The sequence below is a fragment of the Microtus oregoni genome, unplaced genomic scaffold (genome assembly GCF_018167655.1).
Source record: "Microtus oregoni isolate MIOR12 unplaced genomic scaffold, Mior012 000003F_ref0000135, whole genome shotgun sequence".
Lineage (NCBI taxonomy): Eukaryota > Metazoa > Chordata > Mammalia > Rodentia > Cricetidae > Microtus > Microtus oregoni.
The window spans coordinates 15,590,781-15,615,495 of NW_024543062.1; positions in this window are offsets into that span (position 1 = coordinate 15,590,781).

Here is a 24,715-nt window from a genome sequence, read left to right on the forward strand (position 1 = left end):
AGAGTTTCAGGACAGGCAGGATTGTTAACATAGAGAAACCCCACTTAGAAAAACTAAAAAAAAAAAAAAAAGTCTTGGCCATTGATGCAAGAGGTCTCTATTTTCAGAACAAAGGTGGAATACGGTTCTGACACCCTTTTCTTTCAAAGACTATCCCAGCAAGTTTGAATAGCAACATCGAAATCCCAAAAGCTGGGCGTTTACCCTCACGCCACCTGTGTGTGCACTGTTGTGTGACCCTAGCAAGTAAATTTTGATAAGAAAAATATGCAAAGACTGGGAAACTGTCACTTGGGCTGCAGAGTTTTGTGTCTGGCATCACTCTGGGGGAATAGAAAGCTGGTTCCTTAATTTTTATTTTGGTTGTAATGGCACCATTACACAGCGACTCAATTTGAGAGTGGCCAGAGGCATTATGGGAAGTGAGAGTGGCAGCTTGCCCTAGCCATGAGTAATTCCAGATCTGGGAGATAGTGGGATCTAGGGCTGTGTGCTGGATGGTTTTATATCAACTTGTCATAGTCTGAAGTCATCTGAGAGGAAGGCACCTCAATTTAGAAAATGCCTCCATAAGACCCGGCTGTAGGCAAGCCTGTAGGGAATTTTCTTAATTAGTGATTGATGGGGGAGGGCCCAGCCCATTGTGGGTGGTGCAACCTCTGGGCTGGTGGTCCTGGGTTCTATAAGAAAGCAGGTTGAGCAAGTTATGGGGAGTAAGCCAGTGAGCAGCACCCCTCCATGGCCTCTGCATCAGCTCCTGCCTCCAGGTGCCTGCCCTGTTTGAGTTCCTAACCTGACTTCCTTCGATGATGAGCAGTGACGTGGAAGAGTAAGCCAAATAAAGCCTTTCCTCTCCAACTTGCTTTTGATCACGGTGTTTCATCACAATAAGAATCTCTTTTTTTTAAAAAAAAATTGTTTTATTGAGCTATATATTTTTCTCCACTACCCTCCCTTCCTTTCCCTCCCTTTCTACCCTCTCCCATGATCCCCACGCTCCCAATTTACTCAGGAGATCTTGTCTTTTCCTACTTCCCATGTAGATTAGATCCATGTATGTCTCTCTTAGGGTCCTCTTTGTTGTCTAGATTCTCTGGGGTTGTGGACTGTAGGTTGATTTTTCTTTGCTTTATGTCTAAAAGCCACTTATGAGTGAGTACATGTTGTACTTGTCTTTCTGGGTCTGGGTTACTTCACTCAATATGACATTTTCTAGATCCATCCATTTGTCCACAAATTTCAAGATGTCATTACTTTTTCCACTGTGTAATTTACTACATCTTCTTTATCCATTCTTCAGCTGAGGGACATCTAGGTTGTTTCCAGGTTCTGGCTATGACAAACAATGCTGCTATGAACATAGTTGAGCACATGTCCTTTTGGTACGATTGAGCATCCTTAGGGTATATACCCAAAAGTGGTATTGCTGGGTCTTGAAGAAATTTGTTTCCTAATTTTCTCAGAATGACCAAGATCAAAACACTGGATGACAGCTTATGCTAGAGAGGACGTGGGGTAAAGGGAACACTCCTGCATTGCTGGTGGGAGTGCAAACGGGTACAACTGCTTTGGAAATTAGTATGGCGATTTCTCACAGTAAAAATCCTAATTACGATAGGATCCTGCCCTGGGGATTGGATCTGTGGCACTCTAGGTTCCTCTGTGGTCTATCACATCTTAAACCTCAGTTTCCTGGGCCAAATACCCTCTCTCTCTAAACCAGCTAAACACCCCTGCATCTAGACACAGAACACTTGACTCTCCACCCCTTAACCTAGAGCATCTTCCCACCCTTTATTGGGTACCAGGAACACGGCGCAGAGATGCATGCACACCATGTGCTGTCATTACTGAGCAGCTATTGCTGATGTGGTCACGGCTCCTCTTGCTGCTGACCACCGACTAAAACGACACCTTCACCGTTCTCACCCTTGACTCCCTGTGGCCATTCAACCTCACCCGCTTCATTCTCTCCCATGAAGGACAAGCCCAGAAGCAGGGCGCTGTGATCACAGAGTGGGATAGGATGGGGTAGGTAAAAAATCCTCATCTCGTAGCGGGGGTGAGACCAATTGGAGCCAGCGTTCCGTCTCTCTGTGACGTGGAATATCAATATCTTCCCAAGGATTAATACTTTATATGTGTGTCCAGAATAGTCTCATGAAAAGTAAAATCACCCGTTACAGACATGACCTCAAAAATATAAGACATGCATTTAATTCCTCCCCACTAAATCATGGAGCCAGACATTACCATCAGCTCAGAGGCGAACACCCAGAACAGCCATTTGTAAAGTGGGGGTGAAGGTGGAGGTGGATATGGATGTTTCCCCAAGTTCATTCTTCTGCCAGCTGGAGGTCATTGGACCCCTCCTCAGCCCATCTTCCCCCTCCCTGAAAATCCGTGATGGAGTGTGTGTCTGGAAGACTTAATCCAGTGTTGTTGCAGTTCTGATGGAATTGGGGGGATCACAGAGACATCGAAGGCCACGGAAATCTAATCAGACAGCACAGAGGGACGTTTCAGTAGGCAAGTGACAGTCCTCTGCTGAAGCGCAATTTGTTCTCCACACACAACAATTAGACAGTATTAGATAAATTAATCCATCGGATGTGCTTGGCGCCGATCTGACCTTGTTTTCTGGGACAGAATTGGAGAGCACAGTGCGGGGCTTGTAGCAGGCACTTGAGAAGTAAAGAAGCCAACGGACTAATGAATGCATGGCCTGCATCCTTGATTCCCTGCCCAGAGGTTCCCATTGACTTCCTGTGGCCAGTCGGTTGCTGCCGAGACAGATGGCGTCATCTCAGAGCTCCGGGAGGTTTGCATGCAGAACGGCAGCCTGCAAACTCAGAGGGCTAAGCCATGGATTTGCTGAGACTCTGGAGCTGGCTAGGATGGACAGATATGTGTGGCTGATGCTTAGCTCCATTAAGCTGTGTTTTTAGTGTTGACCTGTGTCCTCTGCCACAAAAAGAGGGTGAGTGAGTTTGAAGATGTTTCAGAGTGTACCTGTTGTGTGAGATGTTTTGTTCTTTTAGCTCTTTTGAGGGGTCACCACCCAGCTCCCGAATAACTCACACACAGAGGCTTATTCTTATTTATAAACGTCTGGCTTTCGCTTGGCTTGTTTCTTGCCAGCTTTTCTTAGCTTGAACTATCCCAACTACCTTTTGCCTCTGGACTTTCATCTTTCTCTATTTCTGTATACCTTTCTTTACTTCTTTTTCTGTGGGTTTTTACTTCTTTCCCTGTGTAGCCAGGTGACTGGTGCCTCATGTCCTCTCCTTCTTCTTTTGCTCCCTGTTTCCTATTCTTCTACTTATCCTCTCTGCCTGCTAGCCCTACCTGTCCTTGCTCCTGCCTTGCTATTGGCCGTTCACCTCTTTATTAGGACCATCAGGTGTCTTAGACAGGCACAGTAACACAGCTTCACAGAACTAAACAAATGCAGTGTAAACAGAAGTCACACACCTGAAAATAATATTCCTCAACATGTACCCATGCTTTAAGCTGTTTTTCTCGCTGTGGCCAAACCTGACAAAAATCAGCTTCAGGGAGGATTTGTTTTGGTTCACAGCTCAGGACACGGTCCCCCATGACAGGTATGTTGGCAGAGCCAGCTCCTGCCTATGGTGGTGTGCGGGTGCGTATGGACATCTTGGTGGATCAGGAAACACAGAGAGGAAAGCTGGCCTTTTGCTAGATTTCTCCCTTCCCTCTTTGTATTCAATTCAGGCCCCCATCTCCTGGGATAGCACAGGCCCACATTCTGGTCTTAACCTCTTCAATTAAACTTCTTGGGAAATTCCCTTACTGATGGACCCAATAACAGGGCTCACTAACATGCTAGACATTTCTCAATCCAGTCATGCAGCCACTTAAAATTGATAATCGTAACTCATATGGATTAAGACCTGTTGTGCAGTGTGGTCCTCCAAGTGAAACAGCCACTGTCTCCAGATCTTGCTTGCACTGCTAGCAAGAGAATATCCTCCGGGCCGTGTGGCTGATGTCCTCTCAGGGAAGGAGAAGGTGCGAAGAAGGCTCCTTTTAGCCTCTTTTGAGTTCCCAACCACTCCTCCTAGCTACTTGTACACAACCCTTCTCTAACAGCACATGGCCTTGTGTCTTGGGGAGAGGCTAGAGAATATTGGTTTGGGAAAGCCTAGGGAAGGGGACTTGATTTACATAGCCATGGGGGAACCCATCATCCACACTGGGTAAAGACCTTCCAGCATATCTGCTTTGGGGTCACCACACTCTCATCCCATGCTCTGTATGTGAGCCCAAAAACTCATTGGTGAACTTTGGTGGAATTGTACTTTGGTTTCTTTGGGATCTTATGAGGAGGGTGTAGGTATTGCTTGTTCCCATCTTGGAGGGAGATCTTATGACAAATTAGACATACTGATTTCTTTGAATGAAAGAGAAAACATCCTCCATTTTAGGTAAATCTCCATGATATTTGGTAGGTGTCTGATTCTGAGTCACCTCCACCCCTCGTCATCATCCAACCTCCTCTGTCACCCTACATTGGCTTCTCCACTTACAGACGTTGATATTTAGAGAACACTATGATACACACACTTATTTTGGCCTGCCAGCTTCTGTTCTGAATTCATTTTGTTTTGAGCTTGAAGTTGGTGTAGGTCATTGCCATGAACAAAATATCCTGACAAACTTAGGATACTTAGGGAAAAAGGGGTTTATTTCAGCTCATAATTTCAGGGTATAGTCCATCATTGTAAATAGAAATGGGTTAATTTAAGATACAAGAGCATCTGGGTGGTAGTGGCGCACACCTTTAATTCCCAGCATTTGGGAGGCAGAGGCAGGCAGATCAGGCCTACAACCAGGCCTATAAGAGCTAGTCCAGGACAGGCTTCAAAAGTACAGAGAAACCCTGTCTCAAAACACCAAAAAAAAAAAATATAAGAGCTAGCTAAAAATACACCTAGGTTATTGGCCAAACAGTGTTGTAATTAATATAGTTTCTGTGTCATCATTAGGGTCTGGGCAGCCAGGAAAAAAAGAGCAGTCCCTGTTTACAAAATGGCACCTACCATGGGGCAACTACATCTATATAAAACAAGAGACAAGCAGGAATTTCTTTAAGAGAATGTCTTCTGACTCAGTGTTAGCAGCAAAAACTGCATGGTTTCTTTAGGAGATGGCTTCTTGGTTCATGCTGGTAGCACAAACTTTTGGGAGGTCTTGCATTTAAATGGGGTTTGTGAGTAGCATGCTACTAATTGCTTAATGGCAACATATACCCGCTGCATCCATGGAGCTAGAGTGGCTAGCATGATTCGTGGAAGTGATGAACATACCTCCACCAAGTTGGGCAGGGCAGAGCAAACAGGCAGGGCTACAGACTTTGTCCTAACCATGTCCACTTATCATTTTTAAAAAAAGTCACTACTGATCAGAAAATGATTACAGATACTAAATAAAGACAACTTCAGACAGAAACAAACCTCTGAATAGGTCATAGTGTGTTTAAAAAATGTATGTAGGCTTGGGAGAGAGAAGAAAAAAAGTATAGACAGTTAAAAAATAAAACAAAGTCTTTAAAGAGACATAAAATATAAAAGAATACAGACAGGCATAGATTAAAGTATTAAAAGTAATTTAAAAAGTCATGTAAAGATAGAAAATACACAGAGAGTCTGATTATGTATATTATTATACTTTCTTTAATTTTTTTTTTACTATAAATGAGCTAACTGGGGAGATGATGTGGGATGTATATGTGTTGCTTCTATTGGTTGATGAATAAAGCTGTTTTGTTGAATGGCTTAGCAGAATACAGCCAGGCTGGAGAAGATATATAGAGTAGGCAGAGTCAAGGAAAAGCCATGTAGCTGCCAAAGGAGACAGATACCAGAACCATACCCGGTAAGCCACAGCCTTGTGGCGATACACAGAATATTAGATATGGGTTAATTTCAGATACAAGAGCTAGCTAAAAATATGCCTAAGTTATTGGCCAAAGTGTGTTGTAATTGAGATAGTTTCTGTGTGATTATTCTGGTCTGGGCAGCCAGGAATGAAAGAGCAGTTTCTGTTTACAATTGTGGGAAAGTCAAGGTAGGAACTTCAAACAGCTCACCACATCTCATCATCTAGTCCAGAAGAGAGAGGCGAATGCATCCTTGCTCATTTGCTTGCTTGCTTGAACTCAGTTTCATTTCTTCACCCTTATACATTCCAGGAACCCCTGCTTAGGCAATGGCTCTTCCCACAGTGGGCTGTGCCTTCCTCTATCAGTTAACTTATTAAGATAATCCCTATAGGCATGTCCACAGGCCAAGTGAGTATAAACAATCTCATTGAGATTCTCTTTCCAATGAGTCTAGGTTGTATCTAGTTGACAATTAAAACTAGTCAGCTCAGTATGTGTGACTTCCTTCTCTTTATAAAGAGTTAAAGCCAGGTGGTGATGGTTTATACCTTTAATCCCAGCATTCTGGAGGCAGAGGCAGATGGATCTCTGTGATTTCGAGGCCAGCCTCTTCTACAAGAGCTAGTTCTAGGACAGGCTCCAAAGCTACAGAGAAACCCTGTCTCGAGAAAACAACAACAACAACAACAACAACAAAAAACAACAACAACAAAAAAAGAGTTCAGTGTACAACAGTGTGCAACTTTGGTATGAGGCTTCATGAAGATATGATTTAATGATTATACATTTCCTTCCTCCCTCCCTCCCTTCTTTCTTTCTTTCTTTCTTTCTTTCCTTCTTTCCTTCACTTTGAAGACAGAATCATACTATGTAGCTAAGGCTGACAGAAAACTCAATGCTCCCGTCCGAGCATCCCGAATGCTGGCCTCACAGGTGTGTAAGGTGCCACATCACCTGGCAAGAGCATTCCTCAGTTCAGTTCATCACAGCTAAGCTGGTGGCAGGTACCACCAGAGACACCTAGAAACGCTCTCTTCCTTGTCTGTGCTGCGTGCTTTATGCTTACAGAAAGTGGATCTGAGGAGCAGCGGACCCAGCACCTATTCTAATTCCTTCACACGTTACGGCAAGGCTGAACCAGCCATAAAGCAGATAGACAGATACAAGAGAAATGAAAGCCCATATTTTACAAGCTAACGACATTATTCCACCTCGCATTCCCACAAAGGGTGATGGATGGTCCTGGCATTTCTGAATGAGGACGGACCCTTCGGCTCCCGGAATGAAGCCTGGCAGCCACAGTGATGAGTGTCCGTAGCCCAGCCCATTTAATCTCCCTAAATGGCTCCCTATTCGTGTTTCTTTCAGATGGTTTGTTTAACGAGGGTTATAATTCCAGGCTCCAGGCTGTGTATGACACCCAGAGGCCAAACTGCTTGAAGTAAGTTATCAAAGGTCGAGTTGGGCTGATGCAGAAATCCAGCTCCTTGGATTTGTGTCCTGGGTTTTTGTCTGGACCATTGATGGCTAAATGAATTCACAGAGGCGATAGGGACCAAATCCCATACTCATGGTTAGCCTCTACATTACATTGTATTCTAAGAACTGGAGGCAGCAAAACCAGAAAGAAACCTTTTATTCTGTGTTGTATGGGGAGGGGTACATGTATGTGAAGGTCATAGGTCAACCTTGGGTGTCATTTCTCAGGTGCTGTGCTCTTTGCTTTTTTGAGACACGCTCTCTCTGTGGCCTGGAACTTGCTAATAAGGATAGCTAGAGAGACCCAAAGACCTGCCCAGCTCCACCTCCCAGTGCTGGGATTATAAACACACGCCACCATACCTGGCTTTTCCACATAAGTTCCGGTGCTCAAACTGGGGTCTTCATGCACGTAAGGCAAGTTATTCACTAACTAAGCTAGGTTCTCGGCCCTAGAAACCATTTTTACTTTCAGCAACTCATTGTGATTTGCACAGAACAGAAGATTCTAGCCGTCACCTCACATGGCTAGAACCCAGAAATTCCAGTTCCAGGAAATGGGTAGCCTTGTCCCGGAGCTTCCATGGAAGATGCTCTGCATAGCTAAAGAAGGGCTAAGACGGTGAGGAGAAGGTCCCAGTTAGTCACCTTTCTCATTGTCGTGACCAAATACTTGACAAGCTGACAGCTGCCTGAACCTCATTCCAGGGGATCTGATGCCAACTTCTGGTCTCCAAGGGCATCAGGCACACACAGGGTGTGCAGACGCACATGTAGACAAATACCCACACACACAAAATGCGAGTCAAAATGGACACCTGAGCCAGAGACATCATCTTCAGTTCAGGCTCAGGGCCTTGGCATTGTTCTCCATTCCTGCAAAACCAAACATGCTCCAGACACGTGCAGACAGTACCGCCTCCTCCCACCAAGTCACAGAATGTCCTCCCGATTCTCGCTCGGAATCTCAACCCTATCATCTGCACAGCCTGCTATGGTTAAACGTGAACGGTCCCCACAGTCTCACGTGGTCTCTGACTGGCAGTGATGTTTTCAATGGTTGTGTCTTCTAAAAGATGGAGCCTAGCTGCTGGGAGTAGGTCACTGTGGGGGGTAGACTTTGAGGTTTATATCCCAGCTCTCTCTCTCTCTCTCTCTCTCTCTCTCTCTCTCTCTCTCTCATGGTCTAGGGAGATGTGAACAGGCAGCCCCAGGCTCCCGTGACCATACCTTCCCCCCATGATGGATTGTATCACTTCAAACCATGAACCCAGCCAATTCTTTGTCTTCACCTTATTCATGCTGAGATTACAAGCAAAAGCCATCAAGTCTAGTTTGTTTTTTTTTTTTAATCTGGCTCTGATAATTGGACTCAGCACCTTGTGCTTGTTTAGCAAGCACTTTACCGGCAAAGCCACCTCCTAGGTTCTCCGTTGTACCTTCGATGGCTGTCCTTCTTGCCCATGAAGGGCACCCTCCACTGAAACCCAATCTTGGAGCAAGGGTAAGGATACAATGACTCATCTGGGTCCAGGGGAGGCATCCTTGGCTCCTGTCCAGCCCTGCTCCTCCATTTACTTGTTTCCTCAATTTTCTCATCTGTAGAATGGAAATATTATTGGCATCTGTTTTACATGGTAACTGAGAACTGAATGTATTTGATATAGTATGATTAGACATAACCTATGCAATAGACACGGATCTAGAAATAATTAGTGATGTTCACGTAGCGAGCCATTAACGTGGTGCCGGGGAGTATCTGCAGTGGTGTCTGGCACACACGCAGCCCTCAAATGTGCTTTAATAATTGTTGTTGTCCATCATCAGCACGGCAGCATTGTTCCTGTCACTCTTGACTCCACGGCGAGGCTGCAAAATGACAAGATTTATTTTCTCCATCACTGATGTCCTGGCTGACACCTTTCGTTTTCCATTTCAGCAGATTCATTTGTCACAGGAACCCAAGGGCTCTTAATTATTCACTGGCAAACCCAAATGTGTAATCGTGACTTGGCCCTTGGCTGCAGTACTGATTGGAAAGGCAACAAGAGGGGCTGGAGAGATGGTTGAGTGGTTAAGGACCCTTGCTGCTCTTTCAGAGGACTGGGTTTGGTCCCAGAACCCACATGGTGGCTCACAACTGTCTGTAACTTCAGATCAAGGAGACATGGTGCCCTCTTCTGGCCTAAATGGGTACTGCAATATGTGGTACACAAACGCATGCAGGCAAACATTCATACACATAAAATAAAATTTAAAAGGAAGCAATAAGAGCTTCTTCATTTTTCACAGAACAACCTAGACAGGGCATCTAGCCAATGAATGGCCCACAGTCTGCATGAAGCCCAGGAGATCATGGACCAATATAAGGTTATATACTTATGTGAAGCACTGGGTTTTTAAATGCCATGGTTCTTGGGCATGGCCCTTGTAGATGCTGTGTCCCAAATTCACACTCAATAAACATACATGCTCTTATCACCCGTGTGTCATGGAATGAACAGCCCTGGATATTTTTTATTGATTATCTGGGAATTTCACACCATGTACCCCATCACACTCACTTCCCAATTCTCCCAGGTGCACTCACCCTGTGACCTCCCCTCGATACATGAGGAAGAAGAAAAGAAATCCATTTGTGTTGCCCGTATTCTCATGGAGCATGGTGAAACTCCCCGTGGCCAGTCCTTTAAAGAAGACGGAGTCCTTCCCCACCTGGACCCCTGCCAGAAGCAGTCCATGGTGGAGAGATAGACTTCAGCACCCTTATCACATTTAAAAAGAGTTCTCTTTAATTGCTTTCTGTCTAGACTGTTACTTATTTGGGGGGGTGTGGAGGCAACACCCCTGGATTTGATGTGGCTGAGATGATTCTTTGTCTATTGTTGCATAGAATTAACCAAAGGTTGGGCACCCCTGACCTGGAGAATGGTGCCAGGCGTTCCCTGTGACCTGGATGGTGACCTGGATTTCCCCCTTGCTGCAAAATCTTGAAGCTGCAATGCTATCCATGAACACGAGGGGGCAGCATTGTACTACAGTTTCTGCGTGCAATGCTGCGCTTTTTCTGTCCCCCAACCTCTTCCTTCCTTAACAAAGCTCATTGCTTGAGCCAGACATTGTGTCCTTCAAGACATCACCCTTCCTCCTCCCTCCTTCATTTCCTTGCCCCAGTCCAGGCAGTCTATTTCTGAATACTGTGGCTGACTCCCTGGTACTCAGTTTTCTAAGGGATGAAGCCACGTTGTGCCTGACCTAAGACCTCCCCACGGAAGACCAGCCACTCAGGCGATGCGCCATGCTTTGCCTTTGTGTCCCCTGCGCCCACTAACCCAGACTGCAGATGTCAGAGCCCAGAGCTTGCTAATTTTTACGTAGCGTGTTCCACACCCTGCTGAAGAAGCTAGCAAAAGCTTGTATAGTGTTGGTGCGTTTGAGTAACAGCTTGCTACGTGAGAGAGGTCCTCAGACAAATGCTAGCCTAGATGTGAAGGGATCCGCAGGATTCCCCGAGCTCCAGCTAATGCTTGGCTGTGGGTCTCTTCATCTGTTTCCCTCAGTTGCTGGATGAAGCTTCTCTGATGACGAATATGCTAGGCTCCCGTCTTTGAGTATAGCAGAGGATCATCAGGAATCATTTCACTGACTTAATTTTTTTTTTTTTATTGCTGGTCATGTTTGATTCTACCCTAGGTCTCTGATCTTTTCAGCCTGTGGTTCCTGGCCCTCCAGGCAGTGTCACGGGTGGGCTCCACCTCGTGACATGGGTCTCAAACTGGATCAGACATTGGTTGGCCACTCCCACAATTTCTACACCACCTTTACCCCAGTACACCTTGCAGGTAGGACAAACTGTAGGTGGAAGGCTTGGTGGCTGGTGTGGAGTCCCAGACCCTCCACTGGAAGTCTTGTCTGGTTATGGGGGATGACCAGTTCAGCCTCCGTATTCCTGTTGCTACGAGTCTTACCTAGGGTCACTGTTGTAGATTCCTGGGAGGGAGTTTCCATTGCACTAGGTTTTTTCTTGACCCTGAAATGTGCCCCCCCCCACCAGTTCCAGTTTATTCCCCAGTACATTCTCCCTCCATCCTTCCCCAACCTGATCCCTCTGTGCCTGTCCCCACCCACCCCTAGTCCACCCTCAATATCTATTCTAGTTTCCCTTCCCAGGGATTTCCACGTCTGCCCTGAGCCCTCCTTGTTGCTTAGCCTCTCTGGGTCTGGGCATGATTGTTCTTTACAGCTAACATCCACTTAGGAATGAGTACACACCTTGCTTGTCTTTCTGGATCTGGGTTATCTCACTCAGGATGATTTTTTTTTTAGTTCCATCCATTTGCCTGCAAATTTCATGACTTTTTAATACTCCATCGTGTAAATGTACCGCATACCATACTTTCTTTATCCATTTATTCCATTGGATAGTTTATTCTTAAGCCACATATAAATGACCACTATCCAGGACCACAGATTCCGCCCCAAATAACTCATCCCAAGGTGAGATTTTTTTTTTCATAGTTACAGAACAAAGGGAAGTCATAAATCACGGCATTTTTCAAATACACTGATTGAGTAACCAGGCAGGCAGGTTACAGCCAGTGGGGCACTCTGCCGTGGCTGTCACATGTCCTTTGAGGACATTACATCCTGAGCAGTGAAAGTGAGCCATCTGTTGGCACATCCCAAAGGTTTCACATGACAGGCGAAGGGTGTTGGGTCAGGGTCCTAGTCCTCGTTCTGTTGTTGTGATCGATCACCCTGAGCGGCGGCAACTCAGGGGAGGAAAGGACTGCGTCGGCTTTTGTCTAAGTCACAGTCCATCCCTGACAGAAGTCAGGGCAGGAAGCTGAAAGCAGAAACCATGGAGAAATGCTGCGTGTCGACTCAGCCACTCACGGCTCATGCTCCGCTCGCTTTCTTACAGAGCCCAGGTTACCTGCCCAGACACAGAGGTGGACAATGAATGCCTATTAAGGGAACAAAAGATAGCCCAAGCTGATTCAGCCCTGGATCCACATTCTAAGCTCGCCACGGCCAATGAAGTTCCACCCAGCCAGTCAGCCATGTAGAATCTTTAACACAGATGTGGCTTATTCAAAGGGAACTTCTCTTCCTACCATCCCTCATGAACATATCAATTATCCATCTACCTGTTTCCCTTCCACTAATTATCCATCTACCTAGCTATATCAATCTCCCAGCCTATCTATAACCTGTTACTTATCCGTGCCTGTCTACCCATCAACCCATCAACCCACGGTCTAGTAAAGACATACCTGCATCTGGTGGTCCTCTGATCATCATGTCCTCTCTCTCCTTCCTTGGACACCCATATGTGAAGGAATCCTATCCATCTCCATGGAGACCCCCAAGGGATGTGGAGTTGCTATGTTCCCTTTAGTAACTGTGGTGCCTGAGGATGCTGAGCTATGGGTCCAGGACCATGTTTGCTTTCAACGAGACCACTCTTGCCACCTGGAAGAGGTTTGGAACGGGCCCATCAAATGACATGTTTTGTTTGATATGGGAGGCAGAGGCAGGTGGATCTCTTTGAGTTCAAAGCCAACCTGGTCTACAGCATGAGTTCCAGAACAGCTAGGGTAACACAGAGAAACCCTTGCTGGAAAACAACAGACAACAAGAGTGAAGGTTAATCTCAGAGGTCAACTTGATGATACACAGAGTGACCTGGAAGGCATGTGGGCCTAGATGCATCCCGTCAGGATTAGCCTCACAAGGTCAACGGATGAGGAATGAGCCATTTTCTCTTCCTCTTTAACCCCTTACACACTTGAGAATATAAATACGATCTACTGAGTCCATTTAGTGTTGTTGTTCATAGGCATGTATGTTTAGGGCTGACTGCTTGGGACTGGATAACCTAGCAGGAGGCTCGATCCTGGAGAAAACGGATTCCCCCACTCTCTCTCAGCTGCCATTACTTGCTTAGCTCTTCATCTAGGGGTGGGGCCTTGTGAGATTTCAACCTCCCCACTACCACACACACCAGCATGTCTCCTGTGGCGTTATTGCATAGATCTTGTTAAGGCAAGATAGCATTGTTGGGATCCCATACATGCAGCTTCTCTGTCGTCTAGGAGACATCTTTTTGCAGCCAATGTCCTGGTCCCTTGGCTCTTCCAGTATTTCTATCCCCCCTCCTCCTTGGTTCTTCCTTAGTCTTAGCTGTATGGACTGTGTTGTAGATGTAGCAATTGGGGTTGGGCACCCCATGTTCAGCTGTTCTCTGCATTTTGACCAGTTGGGGATGGTGCCCATCTGAGAAAGAAATACCTCTGATGAAGGGCACGGGATCATGGCTCATCTAAAGATTCGGAGCTAGAGCCGGGCAATGGTGGTGCACGTCTTTAATCCCAGCACTCAGGAGGCAGAGGTAGGCTGATCTCTGTGAGTTCAAGACCAGCCTGGTCTACAAGAACAAGTTCCAGGACAGCTAAGGCTGTTACACAGAGAAATCCTGTCTTGAAAAACCAATTAAAAAAAAGATTTGGAGCTGGGATCCACAGATAAGAGAGAACAGGCTGTGTTTGTCTGGCTCTGGGTTCCCTCATTCGGTATGATATTTTCTAGAAAGAACCAGTGTTAACTGTGGTGGGATAATTCCCTGGGTAGGAGCTCCTATACTATATGAGAAGAAAGCAAGCTAAGGACCAACATCCAACCTTCTCCACTTTCCATCTGTGGGTGCTGCGTGGTCGGCTGCTTCAAACCCCAGCTGCCTTGATTTCCTGCTATGATAGACGGTACCTTCAACTATGAGCCAGAATACACCCTTCACTTTTGTCAGGACAAAAGATCACAGCCACAGGAAAAGGAAAAGAAACTGAGACGCTGAGGAAATGTCCGCCCCCCCCCCCCCCCCCCCCCCCCCCCCCCCGCCAGGGCCCCGGGATGGGGGAGGGTGGAGCTGTGGGGTAGCATGGAAAGGGTGGGGGTGGAGCTTGTCCTTGGCTGCTGTGGAGTAGAGAGATACCTAAGGAGGTGTTCTAGTCCTTTCTGATCACGTCCAGAGCCAATTATCTGCCTCTTCGTCTCTCATCTCTTGTTACGTTGTGCACGTTGCACTTCTTTGTCTAGCCCGGCGGGGCTCAGTCCCAGCACGAGATCCTCAAGGCCCACACAGCAGCTTGGCTGGGAAGTTGCTGGCTGGCTGGCTGGCTGGCTCTGAGCTTTGCGGGGTGGGAGGAGGGCGCGGGTGGATGGATGACTGTTCCGTGGTCCTTTCTGCGAAGCCCTATTTATCACACGCAGATGCAGGAAGTTAGACTCTGATGAGGTGCTTGGCTACGGGAGCCACTCTCCACAAAGGGGAGAAAACGAAGCATTCTTCCCCCAAGAAAGGGTTCTGATTGGGCTGCCTGCGGATGGCAAGTGCTGCCAAGTTATGGAAGCCTTGTGTGCAGGGGAGGGAGCTAGGGTGAGTGTTTCAGACTACAGCTCTCTCCCTGGGGCTCCGTGGGCTTCTCTCCCAGGCTGATGGTGGGTCCTTGCCATCGGGGTCTAGTGAGTATGGCGTGGGCTGAAAAGGACTCTGGCAGAGTGGGTGTCGGTCCCTGTGAGGCATTGGGATTGCACAGGACGAGGCTTGGGTAGACTCCCGTATATTCCTCCCGATATTTAATGTGTTGTTATGCGCTGAGTTTCAGAATTAAAGAGGCCCAGTCTGACTGTTCTAAAAAAATATGGGCTGGGTTAAACAGTACCCACAACACAAGGGTCAAAGGGATCAGATGGAGGAAGGGGTCGTGTTTCTGGTTCTTTTTTGTTCAATTATTATTATTTATTATTAATTTTATGTGTATAGTTGTTTTGCCTGCCTGCGCCACATGAATGCAGTACTATAAGAAGCCAGGAGAGGGCGCCAGATACTCAGGATCTGGAGATTATACAAGGTTGTGAGGTGCTTTGTGGGTGTTGAATTTCTGGAAGAGCAGACTCTGAGCCATCTCTCCAGCTCCACACTGGTCCTCGCAGCCAATTCCCTCTGTTGGCTGCAGTCCAAGGAGTCTTTTCATAAGATAATATGTATTGGGGCTGGGAAATGGCTCAGTATTTAAAGTGCATGCCTTGCAAACAGAGGGACCTGAGTTTGATCCCCAGAACCCTAGTTAAAAAAAAAAAAAGCCAGGCACAGTGTATGCTTGTAATGCCAACACTGGGCATTCAAAGACAGGAGATTTCTCTTGGGTTCATTGGCCAACCAACCTAGCCTAATTGGCAAGTTCAAGGCCAGCGACAGACCGTTTCTCAGCTGTGTGCTCCTGTCTGGAGCCAAGGACTTCTCCATGTAGGTTAGATGAACAGCTCAGAGGCATGCTTCCACAGGGAACCCAGGAATCGTAGTTGCTTGTGCAGGTGGTGATGGTGACAGTAAAAACCACAAACACCACTGAGAGTCTCGGGAGCATCCCCGGTGATTGTGCAGAGATGGCCAGTGTCCTCGCAGTAGAGAGCTCAGAAGTGTGCTCCATGGCAAGGGTTTAGCAATCAGTGCAGTTGAAAGTCCCTAAGAAGGGTTTCTCCAGTCACATCTCCAGAATGCTCTTGGAGCTGAGAGCTCAGGAGTTCAGGGCAGAGGGGATTCTGGTGCTTACAGGGGTGGGTTCATGAAGGCAGAGAGTATTTTTCCATATAAGACATCTCTAGAAACATTGCTTGGGACTGTAAGTTTTCAACTTCTGAGTGGCCCCCAGGAAGGACACTGGTTATGGTACAGATTGCACAGGTCTATGGGGGGTTTAGCCACCTCTCCAGGGAAGCCCAGGCAAACTTCCTCCGGTTTCGTCTCACGGACCTTAGCCCCTTGGACCTCGGGATGGTCTTGTGCAGTGAAACGTGCAGGCTCCGGGGAACTTTCCATATTGGCCCAGTTTCTTTGTGGTTCTTTAAGAAAAAGATAATTGTGTGGATCCGCTTCAGGCCAGGCACATGGAGCCCAGGAGGCAGCCACCATCTAATGGGACACCATAGTCCCTGGTAGCATTGGGTCCAGCCGTCTTCATGGAATGCAGTGAGCTTCCTTTGGTGAAGGGATGGCTGACACCATCCATGCGCAGAGAGATGTGCAGCCACAGGGCACTTTGCCAGCAAGGCCCCACCTTCCTGCATGCGGCCTGAAGGGGGCAGACAAGACATGCACACAGTAGTAAAATGAGATACTAGAACCTAAGGGGCTCCCCCATCTCACGCCATGTGGGAGAAGGCAGCCAGTACCAGGGATGCTGCCCTGGGACACAAGGAAGCAGACCTCAGCTGTCAAAGGCTGAGGAGGGAGAGCTGGTGGCTTAGTCACTGTTCTATGGCTGTGAAGAGACACCATGACCGAGGCAGCTCTTAGGAAAGAAAGTATTTAACTGGCGGCTGACTTAGTTTCAAAAGCTTAGTCCATTTTCATCATGGTGGGGAATATAGTAGCATACATGGGACTGAGAGCTATGAGAGCTACAGGCAGAGAGAGAGAGAGAGAGAGAGAGAGAGAGAGAGAGAGAGAGAGAGAAGAGAGAAGAGAGAAGAGATAGAGAGGGAGAGAACGAGACAAGACTCTGGGCCTAGCAAGGACTTTTGAAACTTCCATCTCCAGTGACACACTTCCTCCAACAAGGCCACACCTCATAATTCTGATAATCCTTTCAAATAGTACCACTCTCTAGTGACTGAACATTCAAATATATGAGCCTGTAGGGGCCATTTTTGAACCATCACAGCTGGGGAGACCATTTCCAGAGGAGCTGGTGAGTTAGTGACAGAGAGACACCATCAAGATCAGTGGGTGGAGTTACTGCACCTTTTATCCTACAGGCCAGAGGGGTTGGGGGCAGGGGAGCATGATGCTGGCATCCTGGGAGACTTTGAGTCTAATATGTGAGTGGCCTGGCCTGAATAGATGAAAGTGGCCCCATTCTTCTCCTATTGCCTCTTGACTGTTGGCTTAGTGTGATCTCTCTTATAAGAGACAGGAAAAGACAGGGTAGCCAGGAGACTTTTTGGGGGTGCCACAGCCACCTCCCATCCTAGAGACTTTTGTATTAATAGAAGGCTTTTTTGTCTTCTAGCAAAGTTGAACCAACACATAAATATTTGATGAAAATTATTAAATATTAACGTTCACATTATGTTGATGAAGCTTCTTAATTTATGTTATAAGTTCAGTTCCAAGTGTCATATTGATTTTTTTTTCTTGTGTTCATAAAAATAAGGTTGAGAGGCAGACATCAGAGAACCCACCTGTGTGTGTTGTAGTGAACCAAACAGATAATTATGGACAGGAAGTTTAGTCTCTGGGTTCCAGGAGGGATTGCTAGCATTCACAGTCAAGTTTATATAGTCACAGAGACCAGGTGATGAGCTGCACCGTCCTAGCTGTCTAGATACAGTGACCATTAGTAACAAGGAACAAAGGAAGGACATAAACTAAGCAGTGCGGTTTCCCCTTTGCTCACCTAGGTTCCTATTCTTCACCCTCATTTGCCTCTGAGAGTTTGCATCTGGAGTGTGCCCAGAGGTTTCTCTGGTGGAGCCTGGGTCCCAAGTTGGTGGTTCTAGCGAATGCTGATGGAACCATTAGGAGGTAGGCAGAAGTAGGCCCAAAGGATGTGGCCCTGAAAGAGGATACAATCACACAGCCAAATAATTCAGAATCTCTTGTGGTCTGACTTCTGGCTGAGTTTGGCCAATGAAAGTGACAAAAAGAGACTGACAGGTAGGAGCAAAGAGAAGTTGGGGTTTCCTCTTACCAGGGCCTGCTTTCATACTGTGAAACTCACAGAGGAGTTTCCTAGGACCCAGCGGAGGCCAACCTCTCTGGATGCGCTTCTCCTTCTGACCCTCACCATCTCTCAAGCACGCCTCTATTCCAGGCCATTGATTGACTCTCTGTAGTCTAGTGAAGGTAAAAAGGGGATAGGCCAACTTCTTTAAAGAAAAAGAGGAAAGTTTCGGGTCGATACCAAAGCCACAATTTCCCTCTGACTCAGCACAACCACCTCGATCCATTTAATGGCAGCTATCTGTCAATTTAAGTATAGTTTTATGAACCTCCATGAGAGGGACACACTGCCCGGCAGTTATAGGACCGGATGTCATTGGTATTGTGATCCTTTAGATATAGTGAAAGAAATGGGGATTGGTAATAGCAGAGCTGCTGGGAAGCGTGGAGGGTGCAGATTTATTCAAGGTTCGATGAGAGCCGTAGGGGTAAGGTATAGAGTGCCCAGCTAGACTCCTCACCCAGAGACATTGGGTAAGGCTGGGTAAGTCAAGAAGACTATGAAAATGGAATGGATTGGGGGTAATGGTCATTTGAAAGACATTATGTGGGGACCTGAGTGATATCTTAGTCAATAAGGATGGGGGGGGGGTCTTCAGAGCCATGTTAGTCACCCGGAGATTGGGGGCCAAGATTACTTACAAATCTCAGGGCCTGGAGAGATGGTTCAGTCAGTAAAATACCTTCCCACAGGAGCATGAGGACTTGAGCTTCATTTCCAGAACGTGCAAGTTAAAAAACAAGGTGTGGGGGTGCGTGCTTGCAACACTGGCGCTGGGGAAGCAGAGATGGGCGCACAGGCCAGCCAGCCTAGGCAGATTGGTGAGCTACAGGCAAGTGAGAGACTCTGTCTCAAAAGATGAGGTGGTTGGGACCTGAAGTTGACCACTGGACTTCGCACGCCTATACACGGGCACGCACACATATGAACATATGCACACATAGGCAATCTATATAGGTCTCAGGGTGTGAATCCCCAGATGGATTTTTTCAGCCCTCAAATTACAAAGGGGAACCACACAAAGGTGGAAGAAAGTTTGAAAATCATGATTTGGGGTTCTCAACTCCAGTGTCACCCGAGAGGGCATAGAGCATTGTATTGAACCAGATATACCTGCCAATTATCTCTGTGCCTTGAATGTGTTGTTTTGGGGGTGGTGTGCTGGCGTCTAGTTATTGACATGGCTCTCTAGGTCATTTTGATGTGTATTGTCAAATAAGAAGCTTTGATAAGACACTTCCCCATCAACCTTCAGGGATCAGACCTTCTGGGCCATCTTCCTCTATGAGGTTCACTGTGGAGTTACAAGATGTCCACAGGCCCACAGGCTTCTTTGTGTCCCCAGTCCCCAAGTTGGGGATTTCAAAGGCCAAGTCTTGACCAATGAGATTGGGTAGAAGTGACATAATCCATTCCAGGTTCCCCTCTTAAAAGCATTTCGCAAGTTGTCCCTACTCGGCTCTCACCATTCCCACACACTCTTGAGGCTGAGCATTTCATAGGAAGGAGCCTGGATCCCTCCATCACAGAGGACCACCACCTGGAAATCCTCTGATTTGCATTTGACTGTGATGTGAGCGTCAGGTCAAGGTTCATTGAGTGGAGACTTGAGGGTTTCTGGCTTGTCTGTTACCTTTGAGATTAGCATGAGGACATCAGAGCTCATGCGATGGATGCTGGCTTTGTCTGTGAACTTTGCCTTCAGCTGCGGGCACAGAAGGAAGCATTGTCTGCTTACACATTGGCATTGAGTGTGACGTGCCACCACTAGACCATCCTGTGGCTCTCAGCAATGCGTGGTGGGTGTGTCACCAGTGGAGTTCACTAGGATGGTTGAGCCTGCCAGGTTCCAAAAAATAGCATGTATCCCTCGGTTCTGCAAGTAGGCAGACTCCACTTCAAGTACTGCTTCTAGCTGTTGCCTGCTCCTGCCCTCTTCCTCAATCTCTTCATCTGGGTTCATAAACACACCTGCTTCGCAGTGATGAGAAAGAAATGAACTATATCTACACAAAGTGCCTTGAGCAAAAGTCAGGCTATTGGCATTTGTTGATGTGTCTTGATGGGGCGTCAAAAGATACTGTGTCTCTGCATAGGTCTGTTGGATTGGAGTGGAGGCTCTTGGGGCCTCTCCATCAGCTTTCCAGTCCCTGTCATTCAGTGCTGGCCAGCCTTGACACGCATCCAAGCTCCGCGCCAGTCTCCAGTTATAGCAGGCTGGTTGGGCTCTATCCACTGGGTTCAGACGCTATATTATTTATAGAAAAGAACAAGCCAGCACTTACAGTCAAGAACTGAGTTAACACAGCTGCCATGTATTACCAGTAATCAACGCTTTGGCCATGCCCTGCAATCCTTGACTCCAACTCTGACAGCGGACTTCCCAGTGGCCCAGAGATGAGAAAGCTCCATCTTTGAGATTAACCATCACAGGAGAGGCCGGAAGGTGGAAGTATCCTAGCAAGAAAATTAACTTGGTTTTCTCCATGTCCAAAAGAAAGGTTTGGCAATCCCCGTGTGGGAACACAAATACCTGTCAAAACCACACAGGTATAGTGATATGTTATTTATATTTTGATAAATAAATCTTGTCTGAAGACCAGAGGCAAAGCTAAAGCCACTAGAGGTCAGGCAGTGGTGGCATACACCTTTTATCCCAGGATTTGGGAGACAGAGTCAGATGGATCTCTGTGAGTTCAAGGCTACACTGGGATACACAAAATCTATGCAGAAACAAATCCATGTGGTGGCTGACACCTTTAATCCCAGTCCTAGGGAGTCATATGCCCTTAATCCCAGCACTAGAGGGAATATAAAATGAGAAAACAGAGAGGCTTAGTTTGCTTAGTTTGCAGTCACCCAACCTTGGTAGAGGTAAGACTTCTCTAGTGGCTTGGCTGCTTTGCTCATCTGGTTTTTGGGTTGAGTCTCAATTTCTGACTCTGAGTTTTTATTATCCATGCTACACACAGGCGCAGTCCTGTGTTTGCCACCAGAATCACCATGGCCAGGCAACCATGTCCAGCTTTTGAGTTTCTCACTTTATTGATCTATAGGAAAGACTTAATATGTGGACATTGCTTTTTTTGTATATGATCTTATTGCTTTTGAATTATAAGATTTTCTCCAGATTATCACTTGTTTTTAATGTTCCTATCTTCAGACTGATGTACCCAACCTACAAAGAACACAAGGCACCCATGGCCTGTGGCTTAATTCCTATGCCATATAGCTACTCAGTGCTCCTGTACCATTGTTGAATGATATATATTAAACATTGTGACTTTGGCTTATATGGATAGAGATTTCTGTTCTTCTGTGGTAGAAGAGAGAACAGAAATCTTGAATTCTGAATGCTGTTCAATTAAAATATATGCTTTAGGTATTCTGGGTGATTGAGCTGGGATCTTATTAAAGCCCTTATGTTATTAGTATTTGTGTCACTGACTTTATTTAAGAGAGAAATTGGCAAATCTGAGAAAACTCTAAATCAAATAGCACTGGAAAAGCAAACCCATAGGCTAACAAGAATGAATCAGGCAGTCTGACTTATTTAAACCATCGGCACTCCGAAAATAGGGACTTGTAAGGACTAGGGTGAGCTGAAGAGAGGCCATCTTCAGAGAGAGACACTTGGGATTGTTGCCAAGTGGAAGAGACCAGAAATGCACGTTACTCCAGCCTCAAGTGAAGGCTGACATTGGTCAGTTTGAAAGTATTACATCAGTGGAGAAAAAGCGCAGCGCAATTACGTAGAGAAATTAAATGTCCATGAGCTCCACTTGGTCTTTGCACTCTTGAGGGTGACAACAACTTAAATATTAACTAGTTATGGTGGAAAGGACAACAAGAAAATTGGATTTCACTGTATTTCCCCTTCTGTGCCACAATAAAGGTGGTGCTAATGGTGATGATGCCGGTGGTGGTGGTAACTGTGGTGGTGAGGATGATGGTGGTGATGGGGTGTTGCTTATGGAAGTGGTGGTGCTGATGATAATGATGGTCATGATAATGGTGATGATGATGGTAGGGGTGGTCATGGTAATGATGGTATGATGATGATCGTGTTTATAATGGTGATGGTGGTGGTGGTAACTGTGGTGGTGATGATGACCGTGGTGATGGGGTGTTGCTGATGGTGATAAGTTGTAGTGATGATGGTAAAGGTGGTCATGGCAATGATGGTGTGATGATGATTGTGTTTATAATAGTGATGATGGTGGTGGTGGTAACTGTGGTGGTGATGATGGCGGTGGTGGTGGTGATGGTGATATTGGTAACAGCAATGTTAAGTGTGAGGGAAATGATGACCTTCTGTCCCCATCCTTTTGCTTGTGACTGTCCTGCCATCACCAGGTGGTCAGTCCCCTACAGTGTGGGCATCCATATACTTTACTGAAATCTCCATACTCATGTATAGATTCTCCATCTCTGAATCAAGCAGATGGTGCTGGCTGAGCTCCTTAGGGTCACAGAAACATTGAGGAAAAAGTAACCCTAGCTATTGATTATATGAAGCTTCATCCTAACTTCCTTTGTGACATCCTGTGGTCTTCACTTCCTCCTCATCCACCCTCCAGAACAATGTTTTGAGTCCTTGTCAGGATCTCATGGGGTACACTTCAGCCCTGGGATGCATGAGTAGACTCTCATCTGTTCTAGAACATTCTATGGGTACCTTGGTCATAACCTATGAAGTCTGCATGACTTGACCCAGAGTTAGGTCCTTGGGAAGAACAGTGATGCTTCTGGTGGCTTCCAGATGAAGGCTGCTAATGGGAGCATCCCACACAGGAAAGAGCCTCCGTGACATGCCCATGGATGCCTTCCTCATAGGGCTTTGAGGGAGACATGTTTTCTAAAGCAACCTGCACTTCTAGCACAGTAGTCTGCATTTAATTGCTTTTAATCAGAGGCAAAATGCTAAGGCCTGCCAGAACCCCCCAGACTCTGACAGTCAAATGCCAACAGTGACAAATGGCTCCCTGGTCTGTGGCATTTCCAGTGCATCTGTCAAATGCTGTTAGGCTTTCCTAACGGCTGGCAGATTCATCTTCCGGGGGAGTGGTGCCATCGCTCTGGCCTCTGAATTATGAAAAGTGACGATTTATCTCTTGTGAATTATCGTCTATGGTGCGGCATCGATGGCCTGCTAGTTCTGTGAGATAAGCAAAGCACACTGAGGAGACGGCATTGCTGTTTTCTGGGCTGCCCTCCTCTGAGGGCTTTGGTGAACTGAAGCCAGGGGAAGCATCTGGTTCAGGAGGAAAGAGGTGTTTTAATTTGCAGGGCAGGGGCTGGGAGAACGGCTCCGGCTCCGAGGCTAAGAGTGTTTGTTTCTCTTGCAGAGGACCTGAGTTCGGTTCCCAGCACCCACATCAGGAAACTCACAACAGATCACCCCTGACTCCAACTCCAGGGGATTTGATGATGCCTTTTCTGGGCACTGCACGCACTTAATTAAAAATAAATCTTAAAGAAATCGTAGCTCATACATGGTGCATGAAGAGGATATGACCAATGTTTTGGGGTCTAATGTATGCACCCCCAACTATGGCATCTGTGTGCTTAAAGCCCCTCTGCTCTATGATCCTGAGGGCTTTGGCTTGGCCAGATGAAAATGAATAATTTATAGGATTGTTCTTTCAGTGTGTGAAATCCACTTAGAATGGGAATGTGTGGTCACAAATCAACATTTTAAAAAGAACATCACAAGCATTTTTCCCTCCTAAATTTTCTCTTCCCCTCCTATCCCTGCCATCACAAGCATGGTCATGTGACTTTCTTCAGCCAATGGACTCTGGGGAGACATTCTGTGATTGACGTGTCTAGAGTTCTGCCATATTCTGTCTACTTCCCAGCAGCTCCCGTAGTCTGAATCTCAGAGAGAGAGAAACCCTAGGTAGCTTTGCCGCTGACTAGGGAGAGGCATCTTCTATGGAGAGATTCTATGAATGGGGCTGTTTGTTAATGCAGCCTTGCCTCCCTAGAGCTGACAGATACAGGTACTCACAGCTACCGCTTCCCCCATAAGGAGTCAGACCAGCAGAGAGAAGACAAGTCTCTTCCCATCTCCTGGCTGTGATCTGTGTTTCTTGTCTCCCCTCCCCTGCCTGCTGCTACCACCCAAGGGGTTTGTGTATAGTCTGCCAAGAACAAAGAAGCCAAGAACTTGCCCTTATTCCAGAAACCACACCTCAATTTGCAGCTCAAGTCCCTAAAAATCTAGAAGTCAGTGCTGGTGTCCGTGGTAGGCAGTTTTGCTTAAAGTACAAGTGCTAGGCAGGTGGGATGGAAAGTGGGAACTGGAGAGGTGGGTTCATACTGTTGCTCCCACCAAAAACCGAGTCAGGGTCTTTGAGGCTGCAGGTGTAGGGGCAAGGCTGAGTGGGACAGATTCAGCAGACGGGAGGAGGAGGGAAGAGAGGAGGGTGAAATGAACAAGGATGGGAGGTGGCTTGTCATTGGCAGCAGGAGAGCTGCCTGCATGTGTTTGCTACTCCTGAGAGTATGAAATACACAAACCCTCTTCTGAAACAAC